Source organism: Prionailurus viverrinus, chromosome C2, assembly GCF_022837055.1.
Source record: "Prionailurus viverrinus isolate Anna chromosome C2, UM_Priviv_1.0, whole genome shotgun sequence".
Lineage (NCBI taxonomy): Eukaryota > Metazoa > Chordata > Mammalia > Carnivora > Felidae > Prionailurus > Prionailurus viverrinus.
Genome location: NC_062569.1, coordinates 147,035,783 through 147,055,068, shown reverse-complemented (window position 1 = coordinate 147,055,068; position 19,286 = coordinate 147,035,783). Strand labels below are relative to the sequence as shown.

Here is a 19,286-nt window from a genome sequence, read left to right as displayed (position 1 = left end):
TTTTTTTTGGAGAAAGCGTGAGGTTTGTGTTCACGTTATGAATGATTTTTCTCTTTTTCTTTCTTTTTTTTTTCCATTGGCCTATGGACATCCAGTTTCTCCAGTGGTATGTGTTCAAAAAGCTCATCCTTCCCTTGAATTGCTTTTGCACCTTTGTAAAAAATCACTCGGTCTTATTTGTGTGGGTCTCTTTCTAGATCCTGTTTTGTTGCACGATTACCACACTGTCTTGGTGAGACAGATTAACAAAGAGTTCGCTCATTTGTCAGGACGTAGCTCACACGTCTATAGGAAGAATTATCTTAAAAAAATTTTTTTAATGTTTATTTATTTGAGAGAGAGAGAGAGAGACAGTGTGTGACCGGGGGAGGGGCAGAGAGAGAGGGAGACACAGAATCGGAAGCAGGCTCCAGGCTCCAAGCTGTCGGCACAGAGCCCGACGCTGGGCTTGAACTCACAAACCGCGAGATCATGACCTGAGCCGAAGTCAGACGCTTAACCAACTGAGCCCCCGGGCGCCTCAGAAGAATTCTCTTGCAACATTCCTGGGTAGTACCGTCCTCTCCACATTTGCCTCTTCGCCGGCCTGGTCCCTCTGCCTTAGCCCCACAGCCCTGTGAGTTTCTTGAAGGCAGGGACAGTGGCTTTCCTGATATGAGCCCAGTACAGGGCCTGTCACACAGCAGTGCTCGATGACACATGTTCAATAAAATGACTAACGGTGGATTAGCGGAGTGCTGTCTGTGTTCAAGAAGACAGACAGGAGGTCACCTTCAGAGGGAGGCTTCTGCCAAATAACTGTCACAAGTGAGGAACAGACAGAGGCATTTTGCTGGGCTGCAGTAGTGAGAAATATCTTTGTTTTTGTTTCGGTGTAGCCTAATTCAGATAAAGAAATATATTTATGGCCATGTTTTTTTTTTTTTTCCAATCCAAATGAAACAGTTCTATTCGATCCCAAGGGGGGGGAATGATATATCTTTCATATCTAAGATTACCTATTTTATTCAATAAAAGAACGTGAACAAGGAGACCAGGACAACTTTGCCTCTTCTCAAATGTCCCCATCCAGGTGTGTCTGAGGAGTGTCAGTCCACGGAAGCCTTATCGTCCTTCGTCCCGGTGTGGACTGGGGCTCATAGTGGGAAACTCGGCAGTGTCAGTCTGATTCTTGCTGCCGTAAAGAGTTTTTCTAGGAAGGAATTGATTGTCAAGAGATCAACAAAGCAAGACTGCTTTCAGCCTTCGGTGGGACACGGGAAGAGCTTGGTTAGGCAGTTTGCCTACCTGTATTCTTTATAATGAAATTCCGTCTCTGAGCTACTGAGGGTTGACATGGGTGTCGGGTGGGGGAGGGTCAGAAACTCAGCCTGAGACAGAAACCCCTGTCACTGCTCCGATGTTCAGCTCTTCACATCTCTGCTACGGTCTGTTCCACGTTTCCCTCAAAATGGAAAATCCTCGGGGCGCCTGGGTGGCTCGGTCGGTTAAGCGTCTGACTTCAGCTCAAGTCATGATCTCATGGTTCATGGGTTCGAGCCCCGCGTCGGGCTCTGCGCTGACAGCTCAGAGCCTGGAACCTGCTTCGGATTCTGTGTCTCCCTCTCTCTCTGCCCCTTCCCCATTCACGCTTTCTCTCTCTCTCAAAAATAAATAAACATAAAAAAAAAAAAAAAGGGAACCTTCAGGATCTAAGGCATCTTCCTAGTGCACTGCCTTCACTGATCGGAAACTGTTAGTGAGTGGTCATTTTTTTAATTTAAAAGTATTTAAATGTTTGTTTTTGAGAGAGAGAGAGGGAGGGAGAGGGGCAGAAAGAGAGGGAGACAGAGGATCTGAGGCGGGCTCTGTGTTGACAGGGCAGAGCCCCATGCGGGTCTCAAACTCACGAACCATGAGATCATGGCCTGAGCCGAAGTTGGCTGCTTAAGCAAATGAACCACCCAGGCGCCCCGTGAGTGATCGAGTGATCATTTTTAAGTCACCACTGCGGTGTCCCATCTACGGGAACTTGTCCTTTTCCATTCGTGAGTGTTTCTGACTGTCAATTAAACACTTGGCTTCTTCAAATAAAGCAGCTCTCTCCTGGAATGTTGCTGGATTTCAATTGTGTTTTCTTTGGTTGGTGAAGAATTTGAAGTTCTCCTTTCATAATAACCGCACCCAATGATTTCCTTAAACCCAAACGTGAACAGTTAGTTATATGTTTAATTTTCAGAGCCATGAGATTGTACATGAAGGTTATGAACAGGTAATATCATCGTTCTGACTTTGAAACAAAACAACAACAACCATAAATATAAAATCACTATGGCCCCTCCAAAAGCACTGAAAGCGAAATACAACCTTGACATTTAAATGTGACTTTGAGGGGTAGGACCACACTTTAGCAGCTTGAGCAACCTCATTTTTCGCTCCTTTCTTTAAAGAGGAATTTCTAAAATATTTAACCAGCATCTGTCAAGTCTCCAGAAGTGAGCCATGAATGAAACTTCCCGTGTTCTGGGACTGCAGTGGCTGCTGGGAAAATAAAGCACAAGTCAATGAATCCAGGGAGGAGGCGTGTGAATGGACGCGGCAGTAATGTTTCACTGGGAAGTGACTGCTGGAGACATTTTCTTGAGCACATAGAGAAAACAGCCACTTGGGTGGCGCAGTCGGTTCCTCATCTGACTTCGGCTCAGGTCGTGATCTCGTGATCCATGGGTTCCAGCCTCGCATCCAGCTGTGTGCTGACAGCTTGGAGCCTGGAGCCTGCTTCAGATTCTGTGTCTCCCTCTCTCTCTGCCCCTCTCCTGCTCACGCTCGTGTGCACGCGCTCTCTCTCAAAATAAATAAAAAGCGTTTTAAAAAATCTTAAAAAAAAAAGAAAACCCAAACGAACCAAACGCTCAAAGACGGCAATGAAACGGTGACGTTAATAACAAATAATAATAATAAATGTAATAATAAACCTCGGGGGCATTGACACTTGTGGCTGCCTCTAAGCCCCCATGGGGAGAGATGGGTGTGCCCCTGTAGAAAGCGGAAAGGGAGCCAACTTGTACGCAGACATACCCAAGCCTTAATTCTGACGACAGTGTCATGGGCTGTTATTATCCCCATCTTACAGATGCAGAAACTGAGTCCGGCTCTATCCCTTGATTTTGCCCAGCGCCACATAAGTCCTGCTTGTCTCCAGAACCTCCCGGCGTGCTGACACTGATGTTACCGAGTGTCTCCCCCCCCCCCCACCGCCCCCCCGACCCCCCGCCAGACACGGGCCTATTGTTCCTACAGGATTCCCAGCAATTAAGATTCACTTCCAACATCAAAGGTCCCTGTTTCTTTAGTTAGACCTGCCTTCATTTCCGCAGAATCAAACAGAGGCAGAAGCCTGTGGTTCGGGAAATGTGACTGGGAACAGCCCAGGAACCCCTTCCATTCAAACTGCACTGTATTTTCCCTTCAAGCTACTAAAGGTTTCCTTAGGAAGATGCCCCCGGCGTGTAATTAATGTGCCAACCCCGTGGCCCTTTTCCTCCAGGGAGGGCCAGACAGAGTTTGAGCTTTCTTTGTTTGAGAAGCTGCAAACACCAAACCGGAGGGTGGAACTCAGCTGAGGCTTCCTCCCAGTCTGGTTTTATTTTTTTTTTTTCTCGTGGCTTCTCTGCGGCCAGCTATTATGAAAGCACCACCCCCCCCAACCCCCACCCCGCGGCCTACAGTTGCTCAAGGATCTCATCTCCTTTCTGCGGCTGCTCCCACCTGCCTGCCTGTGATCCCCCCTTCACGGGGACCTTTTCCTGGTGAGAGTTTTACAAAGAACAGAGAAGCCGGCTCAAGGCCACCTGTGGGGAGCGAGCTCCTTCACCCTCTTCAGCCTTCTTGCCGACATTTGGGACAACAATGACGGGAGGCAGGTTGGAAGGTAGTGTCCGGAAACTGCAAATCGCGTAGATGGTTTCCACTTTAAGTTCAGGTAAAATATCCGTTCCCCTGTCCCCGGCTCCTGTCTCCCCAGCAGAAAACGAATCCCTGGTAACTATACTACTTGACCACTGTGCTGGGAATTAACTTCCCACGGTCACCCTCAGCACAAATGTAGGGAAGAGACACCTGGAGCTGAAATGAAGCCCAACTTTAAAAAAAGTCCCTCCCCTGTGCCGTCATTAAAGGGTTACGTTTGTATGTTAAGAAGAAAATTAAAATTATTCGTAACCCCATTGCACAGGTAGAAACACTATCAACATTGTGCTAAGGTTTCTCTTCAATGCACATAGAGGATCGTTAAAAAATTTTTAAAAAATGTTTATTTATTTTTGAGACAGAGAGAGAGAGACAGAGTGCACAGAGGAGGGGCAGAGAGAGAGAGAGAGGGAGACACAGAATCCGAAGCAGGCTCCAGACTCTGAGCCATCAGCACAGAGCTCAATGTGGGGCTCGAACTCACGAGCCATGAAATCATGACCTGGGCTAAAGTCAGATGCTTACCCAACTGAGCCACCCAGGCACCCCTGTTTTTTGTTTGTTTGTTCGTTTGTTTTTTACACAACTAAAATTATAAAGTTGGTATTATGTCAACAGGAGGGGTCTGTGTCTCTTTCGTAGAGCTAAGGTTTTGTTTTTTTTTTTTCCAGGAAATGAACCCTCGTGGTGTAAGGTTGGAATGATCATTTAAACATTTTCGGAGAAAGCAAACTGCACCTTGAAATGGGAGACTCCTGATGTCCTTCTTTGTCTACCTATAGCCCCCAAACTCATCCCTCCCTTTTCTCCACAGCAGCAACAACTTCTACTGAGTCAGTAGAAGTAGTTAGAAGCCATTAAGATTGTAGAAGTCATTAAGTAGTAGAAATCATTAAGATTCAAGGAGGACTCGGACCCATGGATATCTGAGGAAGGGAGAGATAACACAGGCCAGAGAAACAAGGGCACAATAGTGATGGTATTGGGGTTGATTGAGGAAGGGGCAAGAGTAACAGAGGGAGAGGTGTTATGAGAAAAAGCCAATATGGCGGAGATGGGGTTTCATCCATGTCTGTACACATTCAGGCTTGCTTGAATGGGAAGGCAAGGTCATGGGGCAAGGTATGATTAAAGAAGGTGGGAGTAGCGTAGATGACTCCCAGCCTGAAGTAAAGAACTGGTGCAGAACTCTCCACCTTCTTCTTCCTCTGCTGCAGGGATCAAGGAGGCCTCACATATAAATGGTGCACCTGGATCCCTAACAGACTTCAGGGAATTTTGGAATAAGCATCTGAAACAAAGGTGAGTTGCATTAAGCTATTGAGATTTGGGGCGTGTTTGTCACAGCAGCACAACCTATCCTGTCCTGACTATCTCACCATGCAGGTTCCCACGATGGAGGCCCACAGTGACAGAACTTTGCTCTCCTGGTCTTGCTCGTGGCTTGGCATGGGCAAAGTGCCTGTGTGGCACAGGTGGGGATCTACTGTGGGGCTTCAGAAAAGTGGCTTTCCTGCCTTAGGAGAGGAGACAAGGGAGGCGACACTATCTTTCTCCCACTTCTTTTGCCAGATGCTGTCGTAAGTGGATATGGTGCTTGGGGGTGTGGCAGCCTCCTTGGGACCATGAGGGGGAGATCTCACTGACATTCTGAGGATGGCAGAGCAGAAAGACGGCAGGCATCTGGGGGTCCTCGGTGATCCCACAGAGCCAGTGAACCATCCTGAAACTTCCCTCCCTCTCTGCTTTTGATGGAATTAGTTAGGAGCACCCATTTCATTTTAACCACTTTTAGTTGGTTCTTCCCTTACTTGAAGTCCCAATGTCCTAGGCACCCATTTAATGGTCAGTAGTACATCAACATTAAAATCATTGATATCATTTCCCCTAAATTATTGGGAATGTAATTTTATAGTTTTGCCATTTGTGAAAAGCTGAATGCAGAAAACATATTTAGAGGTAGGCCTTGTTCCCCAAAGATTCTTGTTTTATACAAGGATCCATCCCGTAGAGTTGTTTCCAGTAGCAGTAACCTGCATGGAGTTGAGTGATGAATTATAAAGTGAAAGCATTAGGTGACATCTGTAAATTGATTATCACCCCCAATGCCAATCATGTCATTGGGCTTAGCCCATCGTAAGTGATCGATACAAGGCAGCCCTTGGTACTGTTATGCTTATGTCGACGGGCTGTACTTTTCGAACAAAGATTCCACCGCAGATCCGCTGGCAGGAAGGCACGGGGGCTGAATCTGTCTGGCTAGGCTGGGCTACACTGCCATAATACACCAGCCACATGGCAATCCCACCGGCTCGCGGCAACGTCAAGATTTATTTCTCCCTCACGCTACAAGCCCATCTCGGGGAAGCTGGGGCTCTGCTCACGTCATTGGCAGCCTCTGTCTAGAACATCGCCGTCTCATGGCAGAGGGAAGAGAGACACCATGAGCCAGGTGCTGGCCGTTAAATCTTCTGCCCGAAAGCGACACACATCACTGCTGCCCGCATTTCACTGGCCGAAGCAACTTGATGGTGGGGGGAGGGTCGCCATGAAAGAAGAGCAGAATTTGGTGACCAGAGGCACTGACTTGGAGAATTTGACTCCATCAACCAGCCTACTTTCCCTGAGATGATACCATTCTTCTCAGGTCCTTGCCTGTGCTCCTGCCATTGAACTGGCTGTCCCCTAACATCCATTGTCTTTTCTCCCACAGTAACAGAATGCTCAGTTTCTAGCTGGACTCCCAGGTTAAACCCTTCCTTCCACAGGCTCCCATGGAGGTAGCTGTGGCTGTGTGTCAAACTCTTGGGTCAACGGAACACAAGCCACCATGATCCGTGATCCGGATCATTCTCTCAAAAGGAAGGGATAGATCCCCTCTCCGCCACCCTTTGCCACTTCCAGGTGTCTAAAATTTAGAACTGTGTTGGGCCATCGGTGGACAAGAGTGACACCCTAGGGATGACAAATTGGCAAGGTACTAGGAGTTTGTACCTCCTCAAAATCTGTGCTGTTGAGCCACCCTTCCAGCCTGGCCTTTTACATGAGAGATAAATAGATTTTGATTTATTTTTTGCCACTGTTATTTTGGGTTTGTATTTCAGCAGTCTTCCATTTCCTACCCAATACATTCCATTTTTGTAAAACTCAGCTGGCATTAAACAATAGCAGGGGGAAAAAAGCAAGGTTATATTTAGTAACAAAGATGCCCAACTGTGATAGTTCCCCGATGCCACTTGTAAGGATGCTCTTAAGACAGCATCCTGCTCCTTAATGAGAACACTCAGCCAAAGAGTGAGAAATGCCTTCCACTATTAGACATGACAGCTTCTTGGAGCAAGGACAGTACCTCTTTAACTTCACCTTTTCCCACTGTGTCTTGCAGACATCCTTCCTATAGAAAAACTTGTCCTGAATGGTGGACTGAAGAAGAAATACAGGTGGACAGGTCTCCAAACCCTGTGTCTCCACCAAGAAGTCACAGGCTGTTTACTCTATAGGCTGTAGGCTCTCCTCTGTCTTTGCAGAGGTCAGCGGTTAAATTGACAGTTCATCTAGGCTTCTGGCTTCTTTGTCGATGTTCCATTTTGTGCTGGTATATTCTTGGTTAGTATTCTTCCAGTAGAGATGCCAAATAGGTCTCACCTCCTGTGTCAACTCTTCTTGGTAGTGGCAGCATGGTCACCATGTTGAGAATTCTGCCTCATATGTCTCAGGTGGGGTCCCTGAAGCAGACCCTGAGACAGGGATTCAGATGCTCTGGGCTTACTGAGGGAGGACTTTCTGGAGAAAGCGATCAAAGGAAGCCAGAGAGGGTAGGGAAGTAGCTACAGGAAGATATGGTCTCAGCTGCAGCCCGACTTCAGTCTGATCCCCTGGGGGCTCCGGAGCACGTATCACACCTCAGAGTCGGTCCCACCTTGAGACAAGAGGGCTGGACTTTTGTAGCCCCTTATTTGTCAGTTGGTGGCTGTAGGCTATCTTGGGTGAGGCGCCTCCCATTTAGTTGAGGGCAATTCTCTGCAGATGAGGACAGCTGGGCACCTGTCGCAGCTGACATTCGTAGCAGCTGGGAGACGGGCAAGTGTAAATGCTGACAAAGAGGATCCGGGCGGGACACCCCCAGCATCTGTCACTCCGCATTCAAGCTCGGGGGATGAGTGCCGTGATCAATTAGCCATGTCTGCCACGGGCACGGGCACCATCTCTGTAGAGAAGTGCGTAGAGATCTGGTGCGATGAGGGGAGGAAGCGCTGAAATAGGTGCCGTTCCATGTCCCATTGCTAAAAATGTTCAGCTAGGAAGGGCGTGGAAATGCTAGAAGGTGATTTGTGTTACGGCCCAACCGTTGCCTTATAAACTGACAGCTGGCACCCTTCTTTCCTGAGAACTCAGAAGCAGGAACTGAGGGCAAGACCCTCTGATTGCAAGCAACAGAATCAGTCCATCCCGGGTAACTTCAGCACATGAGGACTGTGGGAAGGAAACTGGAAGAACTTACGGAATCAGAGGGAGCTTCTACGGCTGTCCAGGAATACAGACGGCTTCCTGGGGTGGTGCCATAATGCTCAGCTCCAACCACTTGTGGCCTCTGCGTTTCGGTCTCTCTGCCTTTTTTTTTTTTTAATTTTTTTTTCAACATTTATTTATTTTTGGGACAGAGAGAGACAGAGCATGAACGAGGGAGGGGCAGAGAGAGAGGGAGACACAGAATCGGAAACAGGCTCCAGGCTCTGAGCCATCAGCCCAGAGCCCGACGCGGGGCTCGAACTCCCGGACCGCGAGATCGTGACCTGGCTGAAGTCGGACGCTTAACCGACTGCGCCACCCAGGCGCCCCTGACTCTCCTTGTTTTTGATGACTCATCAAAGTCATCAGTTTTGAGGGATACTGGTCAAGGATTCTGTAGAACATCTTCCACTTTGTGCTTGGCCCGGTTTGAGTCCAGCGTCTCCCTCCTTGGATCAAGTGGCCATAGCTAGGGGCAAGGCGGAACAACAGCCCATGGGGGTGCGGTGCAGGTGAGGTAGAGGGGGATCTTCGTGAGTCCCAGCCACCCAAGCTTTTGCCTCCAACCTGGTGATCTAATTAGGGTCCCGTCCCTGCAAAATCAGATGACCTGAATTACAACTCCCAGCAAGACAATTGCATGTGCCCAAAATAGTAAAAAAAGAAGCAGCACAGAACCGATGGCCAAGGTCAAGCAATCATAGAGAAGAAACGTGAGTGATTCTGACCAGAACCAAATATGTGGCTGTTGCCCACTTTATCCTCTGTGCCTAAGCTTAAAAAAAGCCAGTATGCCTGCAATTCCTTCCCTGCTTCCAGTCATTTCGATTACAGTGCCACTGCACATAGCAATCTTCTCCCGTAAACAAAATAGCAAACCTCCACATGGTAGTTTCCTCCCGATTCCAAGATATAATTAATTTGTTATTTCTTTTGTTCCTCTCCCCCACCTCCACCCTGCAGATTACAGAACAATTGATGTGCAAGACCCTTGGTTAAAACAACTGAAGAAAATTCGGAAAAGCGATTATCTCTAAATAGGTCATTTGCACAGCAAAGAAGCTACTGCTCACTGAACTGAGCTGAACTCATTGAATTCTTTGACTCTTGCCTTTATTTCGAGAAACAAAGAATTTATCCAGGAAAGCAATTAAACTCTGGCCTATTTAAAGAAACCTGTTGCTCTTTTGTAAACCGGACTAGAATTTCTTTGCATAAGATGTAAATGTTAAGGGAGCTTGGACAATCGCCTCTTTGTGGCTACGTCACGTTGTCACGTTGTCACGTAGAAACAGTCACTTACTGTGACTACTGTGTACGTCAGAGCTGGACAAGAAGGATAAAACGATGATTTCTAAGTTCCTGATGATTCTTCTCATCTCTAATAGAGAGGGAGAGAGAGGGAGGAAAGGGAAATTTTGAGGTCACTGTCTTTGTGCTTGGCTTCTGTCACTTAGTGTAATGTTCTCAAGGTTGATCCCTGTGATAGCTGGATATAGAGTGTGTCCGGACTTCATTCCTTGTATTGCCAAGTAATCTTTCCTACTATTCATACACTCCCTTGTATTTATCCTTTTATCCACCGATGGGCATTTGGGTTGGTTTTTTGGTTTTTGTTTTTGCCATTATGAGTGGGCTGCTAGGAACATTTGTGTACGTGTTTTTATGTTTGTTTTTTTTTTTAATTTTATTTCATTTTTGAAAATTTTATTTATTTCCTTTGAGAGAGACAGAGACAGCGCAAGCAGGGGAGGGGCAGAGAGAGAGGAAGAGAGAGAATCCCAAGCAGGCTCCATGCTGCCAGCGCAGAGCCAGACTCAGGGCTCGAACTCACAAAACTGCAAGATCACGACCCGAGCAGAAACCAAGAGTCGGACGCTTAACCGATTGAGCCACGCAGGCGCCCCTTTTCACGTGTTTTTAAGTGAACTTGATGTTTATTTCCCTTGAATATATACCTGAGAGTTGAATTGCTAGGTCATAGGTCACACTGGATCTTTTAAATAATATAACGTGGCAACTCCGGAAGTCAGATTCTTGCCCCTCTCCAGGGTTTATTGTGTTGTTATCGTTTTAGTGGCTTTTCTGGATTAATCCTGTAAAGTCTGTACTCTTTGTCATGGATGGCCACGAAGTATCTGCTCACCTAGGTTAGTGATAGGCTAATGATTGAACAGAGGTTCCTTCACTGCCTGGAACCAGTGAGTCTCCCAAACTTTGACAGGTAGTTTACAACATTGCCTTAGCCTTCACTTCCTGGTTGCACAGAGCCTCAAGGTCAGTCAGAGGTGAGAGCTTAAGGCCTTCTCAGTCTTTCCTGAGCGTGACACAACACAGGGCATGCCTACGATCCTACGCATGTGTGTGGCTTTCTAGAATCCCGGGAATGTGCCCTAGCTTTTCAAAACCTCCTGTGAATAACTCATTTCCTAGCTTCTCGGTTGGCCCATTGTTTAGGGCACTGTAAGTCTACCTTATTCCATCATTTTTGCTGACATCCTCCCCAACCCCAGGGCATTTTTATGGTGATGACACCACAGAGTCTTAGAACTTCATCTTCAAATGTTAGATTTTTCGTCATGGTCTAAATTTTGGTATTGTATCTTGCTGTCTTCTTGTTTACATGGAGCTACAAATGATGGGACAACCTACCATCAAAACAACTTATACTAAACTGCATCTCTCAGCTCTTGGTTCAGATATCAGATCACTCTAATTATGGGACAAAATCATCACATGCCAGAGAAACAGGGGAGTGAATGGCTACTCCAAAGAAGCTGGGAGACTCTTCTAGATCTTCTATAGGACAAAGGCATGAGTAACAAGGCAAAGAAGAAAGACAGCAGTTAATTTTGTGTCCCAACAAAAAAGCTCTGAATTAGGGGCGCCTGGGTGGCTCAGTTGGTTAACCATATGACTTGGGCTCAGGTCATGATCTCACGTGGGTTTGAGCCCCTCATCGAGCTCTGTGCTGACAGCTCAGAGCCTGGAGCCTGCTTCGGATTCTATGTCTCTCTCTCTCTCTCTCTCTCTCTGCCCCTCCCCTGCTCACACTGTCTCTGTCTCTCTCAAAAATAAATACACATTAAAAAAAAAAAAACAAAACAACTCTAAATTCAGCCTGCTTCTGTCTTCCCCCTTGAGGTCCCACTTAGACGGACACGAGCTTACCCTACGATCTCAGCGAGGGTGACAGAGCCTGCCTTACCTTGGCCTTGTGTAAGTCCTAGACCATTCCCTAGCAGACATTAGCACAGGGCCCAACCCACCACCCACCTCGGACCTCTATCCCTTGCCTCTTGGCCTACCAAGCTCCCATCGTCTGGGAAATCAGCCTTGCTGGGAAGCTGCTATCTTTTCTGTTTGGAAAAAGTTAACGGTGAAGCTTTTAACAGCCAGGCGAGCGCCAGAGATGTCTCTTAAATGTTGCCCCACAATGCTGCCCTTGAAAGTTTGGGTGGAACAATGATTCAGCTCAGACAAGGCGAGTGCAGAGGGAAGAGGCCCCCTTGGGAGGGACAGCGGGGCAAACCCAGCCAGCAGACTGCTGACTGGCCCTGGCCGTGACCCTGATTTGCAATGTCTCCTTCGGGGGCTTTCAAATCACATTAGGCTCCGGCTGTCGCTGACTTGATGAGCTGTGTCAGAGCTGCGAGAGTTCTTCCGCTTGGCCTCACCAGGTGGCCCGGGCCCCTTGGGAGTCCATGTCTGCAGCCTCTAGGCCCCGCTTGGTCTGCTCCGCTCCCCCAGAATGCCCCACCTGCCTTCCCAGCTGCCCTCGCTCTCGCATGCAGGGTCCCAGGTGTTCCCCTCTGCGTCCCGGACCAGCCTTCAGACACGGGCCCCGGGTGTTCTCTGGGGTGGCTAGATCCTGGCCAACCAGTGGGCTTCAGATTACAGTCATCTGGGGAACATTTAAAAATACCAAGGCCTGAATCCCACTCTGGGCCGATGAAACCAGAGCCTTGGGGGAGAAGCCTGTGATTGTCAGACGAGGAGCCCGAGGCCGTGAGCGGGAAAGCGACTTCCCCACTTTGCACAGCTGGTGAGTGGCACAGCTCCGGGCATCTCCACCCCTCGGCCCGGTGCTCTTGGCACTGTTACTAACACTGCTGTTGGCTCCGTGTTATTTCTGTGTCTGCGCTTCCCCACGCAGCCTCCTTGGACCGTCCAGACTTTTATCCCTACATATGGTAATGGAGGTCTGTGTGTTTCTATTGGGTATGTTTGAAAGCACAATGGAAGTTATGCCTTCGTCTGTGATTAGAACGCATGGGCTACGCCTTCGTAAATGTAAATTGTTCGGAAGCAAAAAGCTTTTAAAACTCAAGAGCTGATAGAAGGACATGAATCAAGGGGTCAGTGGCCAACCTTTTATCCATAAAAAATGGGCTGGGAAGTGTGGCACAAAACCTCCCTGACCACGACCCTTGCGACTTTGTCTAAATCCTGGCTGTCTCACCCTCCGGGGCTCTGGCCGGTGCATCTGGCATTGTCCAAAGTGTCAACGGGCTGGATGCAGTGGACAGTCTAGGTAAGGCCTCCCTGGCTGCCACGATGCGGAGCTTTGAACAAACCGCCAGGGGAATGTAGTGGCTTCTCAGATGTCCTGTCCCAGGGTGGAGGCCTCCAGGCCTTGCAGGTGGACCTGATTACCGTGCTCGTCAGGGAAGAAAAGTGGAGGAGTGCAGGGTCAAGGGCACGGGCACCCAAGGAAGTGTAGGGGCGAGGCCTTTAACACAGTGCACCCTCGCACTGGTGAGCGGTGGGTGGTGAATGACAGGTGCTCACCAGGGTGGTCATCCCCGTTGCTAAGAGAACAGGTGAAAAAAGTAACAAAGAGAGAACAGAAATGTGTTTCTCCCATGCTCCCTGTGGTCGGCTGCCTCATGGCCCCCAAAGAGGTCCGTATCCTAATCTCCAGAATCTGTGAAATATTGTGGACTCTTCTGGGCCCAACTTAATTACAAGAGTCCTTCTAGGAGGGAGCCAGGAGGGTCAGAGTCGGAGAGGAGAATGTGACCATGCAAGCGAGGCCAGAGCGATGTGGCCGCATATCAAGGAAGGCACGTAGCCTCTTGACACTGGAAAAAGCCAGGAGCTGGATTTTCCTCTAGAGATTCCAGAAAGAACCACTCCGGCTCGTACATTAACTTTAACCCAGCCGCCAGATTCTTCTCCTTAGAAGGAACTGCAGTTAAGCAGTTTCTTGTGGACACTTTCGGAGTAATTCTGTGCACACACAAGCATGTATGCACACAGACGTATGCCGTGGGCTAATAGTGGCATATCATACAGTTTTGTGCCCTTTCTTTTTCCACTGCATAGTATTATGAGCTCATACTGTATCAGGGGTTGATTGCGGCAGGGCGGTGGGGCGGGGAGTGATTCTTGTTTGTAACAGCGATGTTGATTTCCTTCGTGTGTATGTCATCATTGACACAACCGGTCATCTAGTGATAGATATTTGGGCTGTTTCCAATTTCCTCCGGGTTCAAATAATACTGCAGCGAATATCCTAGTAATATGGCGCTTTGCATCCGTGGAATGGCTCTACCAAAGGACATGTGCATTTTTTTATTTGGCTAGATATCGCCGAGTTGCCCACCTTTGAGACAGTGTTGCCCAGCAACAGTGTTTGGAAGTGTCTGTCCCCCAGCTCCTGGCGACATAACATGTCATCTGACTTGATGTCCTCTAACAACTTGACACGTGGGAACTGGGAAACCGTGAGTAACTCTGGGAATGGAGTCTGGAGGAGACCTGGGTCCCTGTGTGAGGCCCCAGCGCCCCAGCCTGGAAGCCTCTTGCCCTGTGTCCCCTGCAGCTGCACACCTACCTGGGTCACGGGGCCCCTGGATGGAGGCCAGCACCCTCTCTCCCTCCTTCCCGATTGGCTCTCAGTTCTCCTGGAGAGGCGGATGTGAGACCCTGACCTCTCCAGCTCTTTCTTGAATAGAAAGCTCTTTCTTTACGGCTTGATAAATTTTAGGGCCTGAAGCTGAGAGGCAAAGTACGGGGCGTTCAGGGACAGGACAGCTGCAGTGAGCTGCTGTGTGTTCCCGCCTATGCTGGAATGTGGAAGGACAAAGGCATGACTGCATTTTCAGGACACATTAAAGCTATGCTTCCTGATTGCTCTGCATTTGACACTTATCAAGCCTCTCCTCGTAATCTGAATAACAGCTTTATACAAGGGACAATCATCCAGCGACTCAGAAACCACACCAGGTTTCCTTGATGTTAGCCTTTGCTCTCCGGCTTGCCTTGCTTCTGTCCTGCCCCCTGCAGGTTTATGTCACGAGGAGGAGAGTAATCAGCGCATACCCATGTTCCGGTTATAAGGCGTTGCTAATTTTAGACCCCCTCTCTTACCAAAGACTTCTTATTTACCAAATAGTTCCCCAAATGTATCTGTTATGCTAAAATCAGAGTGCGTATGGGGGATGCGGAATCTCTTTGTGTGTATTGAGATAGTGAGGACTGGGAGAGGAGAAAATGGAGTCTGAGGGCTTACCAGATACTTAATCTCTGAAAAACATAAACAGACTGTCAGTGCAGATGGGGATGAAATCGTGTTTGGGCCACACTCTTTGTACATGGTATTCTAGTCGTCTTTCTTTCCTCCTGCGTGTGCGTGTGTGCACGCGTGTGTGTGTGCTGTTATGAAGTCCATCAGAAAAATGTCTGGCCAAATGGTCAGCACTAGAAACAGGAAACTCACAAAGAGAAGTTTCAAATCCCCGTCTAATACAGATCCCCTCCTAAGACTTCCTTCACGGGTTGGTTGGATGTTCGGATGTCCCTCAGAGCAGAGCTCAAAGGTAGCAGGGGGGCTGCTGAGCATACTTCTTTCCCGGGCACCTTGCAAACAGGGTCAGAGCGAGGTGCTAGTCATCTCTGAGAACAGATCCTTTTGTTAGGAGCTGGTGTCTGAGGTGCCAGTTAGAGAATACAGCTGGCAGGGGGCACATTTAATTTCCCGACTGAAACTGATAAAAGAGAAAGAAGAGAGAGGTGTGATTTGCTGGAACAGTTCTACATCTACCCCTTCATTTCTCCCATTAAAAATCCTACCCATTGGTTGGCTTGTGTGGGCCGCAGACTGGTTGGACAAAGAAGGGACAGCAGATTGCATGTGAATTTAAAAGTCATCTTTGAAGAATAACTAGATCTATTTTTAATGCCTCCGTGAAAAATGAGTGGTCGTATTGTCTGCCTTCTCCCCACCCGTGGAGTTGTTAACACTCTGAGTTATCAGAGAAAGCATTTCTCTCCTCAAACTTTGCTCCAAGGGAACAATGACATTAATTTTCAGGAGACCGTTGTGTTCACGACAGACGAGTGTCACCGTTCAGTGCGCCGAATGAGGGCACGGGCACGTTAAAATAAATCAGTCCCATCCAATCAACAACGTCAATCCCAAACCCTTCTTGGCTCAGCATTAAAAATGCATGAGCACACAGTGAGGTCAGGCACAAAATAAATATAAATGGCAAATAAAGAAGAGCTCATCTCTCTAGGTCTCCCAGTGCGAGCAGCAAAACAACACCAAGATTCTTCTTTTTTTTGTCTCCTAATTGTTGTTGTCTCCAAACTGTAGAAGCTTTTAAAAAACGATTTCCAAAATTAAAAAAGTAAAATCGAAATAATTTCCAATATTGGTGACATTTAAGGATAACTCTGACAGTGTTACCGCTAATACGATCAACGAACACCACGGTGCTTACTGTGAGCCAGGACTTTTAAAAAACACTTTTACAAATAAACACTCATTTAATTCTCACCGAAATTCTGTGAGAAGGGTAGCAGTAGGGTTAAAGAGACTGAGGCACGGAGAGGTTAAGTGACCAACCTAAGGCCACACAGCGAGGGAGTGGGCACCAGAGCCTCCCAATAGAGCCTTTGGAACCAACTTCCAACTGCAAAGTCTGAGACTTTGCAGAGAACCCATCTGGGGGAGTGTTGCTGCCCGGATGTCCCTCAAAGCTAGAGAGGTAGGGGAAGGAGAATTTGGTGAGGGGTTGGCGACAGCATGCCTTATTCTATTCCATGCGTTCTAATTTTTTTTTTCTAATGTTTATTTATTTTTGAGAGAGACAGAGACAGAATGCGAGTGGGTTGGGGCAGAGAGAGAGGGAGACACAGAATGCGAAGCAGGCTCCAGGCTCCGAGCTGTCAGCACAGAGCCCGACGAGGGGCTCCAACTCACGAGCTGCGAGATCATGACCTGAGCTGAAGTCGGACGCTCAATGGACTGAGCCACCCAGGCGCCCCTCTATTCCATGCATTCTGTGTTATGCAGCTTCTCTGGGTTGTGATTTCTTTACCAGAACAATGGAGATGAGAAGATCAAATATAGTCATTTGGGCAGATGAAGCCTTTTGCTAACTCTAGACTCCTAGGCAAGAGACGGGAGCTGAGGCCCCACCCCCTGCTCTTCTGGGACTCTGTTAATTACACAACCGAGCCTGAGTGTTTGAGGAAGAAAGATCTCAAGGGTCCATTTAACCTGTCAAAATCACAAGACTAAATAAACTTTGGCAAACTGTCCCTAAAAATGCTTTAACATACGCTCAGCTTTTTGCGTGAGCAGCTCCCATCCGTCTCTAGGAACCCATCCAGTTTTAACATGCTTTGATTCTATTTTTTTCGGAGTTTATGATTATCAAGAGGATTCCATGAAAGGCAAGTAACTCTTAAAGCCACACTGTAGCAAATGAATTTTCCTTTTGAGGAGCTGCCTTACATAAATAAAACGACTCCTTCCAGACGGACGGCTTTGCTTCTAAGCACCTGAGTTTTTGCCCAAGAAGAGAATCTAACAGCTGTGCTATTTCCAACCACCTTAAACAAGGGAAGGATGCCCATTGCTTGGCCATGTCTCTTCCATTGGAAGGGATGCCTAGAGGGGAAATACAAGCACATGGGGTCAGCCTACAGCATGCACACATGATGTCATGATTTACATGCCACCCACTGTCAACAAAATCGAGAGGTGACTTAGGATGAACTATACATTTATCCTGCATTGTTAAAGAGGGACTGGAAGGTCGCGTCTCGTTGGCGGTTCTTAGACTTTCAAGGCTCACGGAATTTGGGGGAACCTGACAAAGGCTAAGAAGACTTGAGAAAAAGGCCTGGGCGCATGTCTACATGTCCACAGAAAAGACTGCGTGCAATTTCAGCAGCCCCCAGAGTAAGAATCCCTGAGAGAGAGAGAGAGGAGAGAGAGAAAAGAAATACACTAAACCCTCGACTAATGTGTCGTCTTTGTCTAACTCTTAAATTTAGTCCCGGACTTTAAGGCACCTGCAGGACAGGCTAGAGAGTTTGCAGGACCCAGTGCCAAATGAAAACGCGGGGGCTCCTTGCCAAAAAGTTATTAAGAATTTTGAGACAGCAATGGCAGAGCGTGGGGTCCTTCTGCACGGGTAATGCATGAGCAGAGAGGCACAGTGGGCTCTTCTGGTCCATCTTTGAAACCGCTCGAGTCGCAAGTCCTGGAAAGAAAGATGGAGAGGAAAGGGTAGTAGCCTTGTAAACTATAATACCCTGCATTGAGAAATGTTTGGTGAACTTGGTATTACAATTTTCTTTTAATCTTTATTTTTGAGAGCGGGACAGAGTGTGAGCAGGGGAGGAGCAGAGAGAGAGGGAGACACAGAATCCGAAGCAGGCTCCAGCCCCGAGCTGTCAGCCTGAACAACCGTGAGATCATGACCCGAGCTGAAGTCCGTCGCTCAACCGACCGAGCCACCCAGGCGCCCCTATAGTTTGCCTTTAAACTTTAATATGGTCTTCGTGTTTATGATGGGTGAAAAAAATCCAACAGAAACCAATCCGTTTTCCTACTCATGCCAATGCTGAACTGTTGGCGAGAGGTACAGCTGCTCCCTCCACGGCAGACAGCTGGGGGCAGATTAGCAGCAAACACATCATTGGGCAGCATGTGGTTGTACGAGGCCAGCCCCCCAGGGTATCTGAGATGCGTCACCTTTAAAGTTAGTGGCTTATAACCCGTGACCCTTTTAACAATTTTCTATCGATCAGAGTAGCACGTACACATGCCGTGAAACAAACGATCGCTTCCTGGCGACGTCTATGAAAACCCAGCTATCCCTTAACCTACTACCCTTTCCTCTCCATCCTTCTTTCCGGGACTTGCCACTCGAGCTGTTTCTGGTGGTATTTACCCTCCTCTTTCTGGATAAGATGCTTGCCTGCAATTTTTGGCTTCATAGGTTTTCGTCGATGCCTGTTGACAGTTGTTATTTGCCGAGGCTCGATATTTTTTGAGGACTCCTCGTATTCTGGTCATTTCCTGCATTCCCAGGATAGAAGCCACAAAAATTGCATTCTCAGCGGGGTGCAGGGATGTAATTTAGGCGTCATCAGTGAGATGCACCTGCTCGCATTTTGGTGCTGCAGGGGGCACGCGAGGAAAGGGGTCCCCGGAGAAAGGAGTCTGCCGGGGCCCATGGAGGTGGAGATCTGGCTTTTGTGAGGCCAAAGGGGCAGGGGCTCTGTCACGTGGTCTGGGTGCCAGGGGCGTCCTGGGCTGGCTGCAGTGTGGGTGCCTGGCGCTGGAGACAGTGCGGGCACCCACCAGGGCAGCCCGCAGCGTGTCGGACGCTGCTCCCAGAGAGATTCTGGAGCGCACCTGATATCCCCGACAACCTCATTTCCTGTTTTAACGAGCCAGACTGGAGCCTACTCTCGGCACCTGGGAGCCTTGACTTACACACGCTGCTCTTCATCTGCCATTATGTTCCCATCATCATTTTTGGTTAAATCAGTCTTCGGTGTCTACATTATTAGGACCTTGT

General features: G+C 48.2%; 1 protein-coding gene across 3 annotated transcripts in view; it reads left to right on the top strand.

Moving 5' to 3' along the window:
- The window catches only part of MIS18A (MIS18 kinetochore protein A), a 44,070-nt gene extending 34,458 nt beyond the window's left edge, over positions 1-9,612 (top strand). The window contains exons 7-10 of one of the 3 annotated variants that reach the window (XR_007155938.1): positions 4,620-4,781; positions 5,166-5,250; positions 5,335-5,528; positions 9,421-9,612. The gene's annotated coding sequence lies outside the window, so the exon portion shown is untranslated. Of the gene's footprint in view, positions 1-4,619; positions 5,251-5,334; positions 5,529-9,420 lie in introns of all 3 variants that reach the window. The other 2 variants (XR_007155939.1, XR_007155937.1) reach the window with 2 other exon arrangements.
- Positions 9,613-19,286: the final 9,674 nt, after the last annotated feature.